We start from the raw sequence: 2,418 nt of genomic DNA on the forward strand, positions 1-2,418 counted from the left end.
GGCTTCTCATATAAAACATAAGTTTAAAAACTAGGGATATAACAGAAATTTATTCTGCATGCTTGAAAGATTACTCTAGTTATGTGACTTTGAATAATACTAGATGACATAAATATCAAAATGGTTTACAAATTATGTAAGTACACCTAGTAGGCTATACCTCATTAGTTCCATGTTTACAGTTGTGATATCGTGAGATGTTATATTGTGACTTTATTTTAGGCCTGTGTAAAGCGGTAATTGATTCTTTATATTATTGTCATTAAGTGGGTAATGAGTCACAAAACAAATAATCAAAACATTTCAGAGGTGGGGGCGCCAAAAGTGTTTTTGCCCCCGGTGCTGAGAACCCTTGCTACGCCACTGCCATTTACTGAATACCAGTGGCGGTCACTGCAATGCTGCGATGTGTGAGTGGTTGTTTGACCTTTGGCTGGGTTCAGTTTATTCAAAGTACACTCACTGCAGCTGCTGCTACAGGCTTTTTCCTCTTTTGCAACTTGCTTGAAGTTACCATTTCATACATCATCATAATAGAAACTGCCTCAATAATGGTGTGAAGGTTCTCACACCTAGGTGATGCCACATTACCTTGCTGAAAAGCCCTTCCAAGAACTTATCAATGAGGATATTCTAGCGATCTGCTAAGACCATTGCAAGGTAAGCCATATCATGCAAACAGTACAGATTATCTGCATAAGTTCGCCATCTTAATTATACGCTATACACAAACATGGTATGCACTTGCTTAAATATTAAACACAACAGACTGTTACTCTACCTGGATGATTTCATGGACAATGTTTATTGTACCACCAAGAAGAGAAAGATTCAAATAAGGAGTAATTACGAGTAAATCGACATTTAGTATCACTACTGCTATGTGATGTGTTACTGCAGGACCTTCTTGGACAAATTCAGCCATATCACGACTAAGTCCAGTTTATTAATTGAGCTGGCCAATACAACAACAACAATGCCCCATTAAGAAACCAATGGACTTTAACAAAAAGGTACCTTGGAAGACATATCAGGCTCAGTTGAAAATAATTTCCAGAGTGAATGAATGGACTAATAAAAATCAACGAGGAAGTCTAATTTCAATTCTTCACATAAGAACAGCTTGCCACCTCACTCACAAGAGCTATAAGACTAGAGCTGAGTAGGCCTCACAGTTGATCAATGTCAGAGTTTACATGACTTGCTCATGGATTATGAAGATACTTTTTCAGTGGAATTCATTATTTGGGCCAAACAAATTAAATATTCCCAATATATCAGTTAGCCAGATTATTTCCACTTGGAAAACAGACTCAGGAAGGAAAACTGCTAGAATCTGGTGCATCCTGCTGAAGATTGATCTCATTGCATAGGAGGCGTGGGTGACTGAGGGTCGTCATGGTTATTTGCAGTTTGACAAATCTTACATTGAATGATATGGTTTCTATAGGATTTCCAAGAATTTGGCGATAGGAGTAGCCAAATCCCAGCTCTGGTTGATGCCAAGAGAGATTGGAGGTATACTTGTGTATGTCCTTCAATCTGATCTGTTTCACTAACATGTGGGACATCAGGCACCAATTGGTAAAGATGGTAATCCACAGGCAATCGTTTTCATACTACCCAGAAGCAGGAATCTAATGATTATTCAAATATAGTAGTTCTGAGCATGCCTATTTCTGTTTACCCCCAATGTTTTGGGCATCTCAGCCTGGTGTTGGCCGAGCCTCCACAGGAGAAAGTACCCATTTCTATTTATGATCTAGGCTAAGCAGATTTCTTCTCCCAACGTTTAAATTCACAGCCAAGGAAGGTCTGGATCATTTTTCTGAAAATATTTCAGACAGGCTACGAAATATCCGGTGCTGAATCTGAATGCAAGGGTCACTACTTGACTCAATCAAGTGTTTGGATAAGGAGGAAGATGCTGACAGTATATGTCTGGCTATCTGAGTGAAGTCACACAAGGAAACGCCTGTGGAGAAGCAACATGGTAGTTCTGATGATCTGTTGAGATGACGATTATGACCTCCTAATCTTGACTGAGTTACCAGCAGTTAGAAGAACTATCACCTTTACTTTCCAAGCTATCAGCAATGTCTTACTGAGAGATGTGTACGGGATATCTGATGATAGTTACTGTGATGAAGGCTGATTTTAGTAGATGTAACGCTTAGAGCATTATCTGTTTGTATGACTTAAGATGATCGCTAGGAGTTTGAACACTCCACTTAAACTTAAAGAAAAATTTTGTTGGTATTTTATACTTTAACGAACATTAATACGTGCCTGCACTGCACCATATTTTACACAGGAAAAATATCACATACAGTGAAAACAAGAACTAAGGGCGCATTTAACTATTTGAGTTTAATCGACAAGTTGATTTTTTGAGTGACTCTCTTAATATTAAGGCCC

This window comes from Limulus polyphemus, unplaced genomic scaffold (genome assembly GCF_000517525.1).
Source record: "Limulus polyphemus unplaced genomic scaffold, Limulus_polyphemus-2.1.2 Scaffold3675, whole genome shotgun sequence".
In the NCBI taxonomy this organism is placed as follows: domain Eukaryota; kingdom Metazoa; phylum Arthropoda; class Merostomata; order Xiphosura; family Limulidae; genus Limulus; species Limulus polyphemus.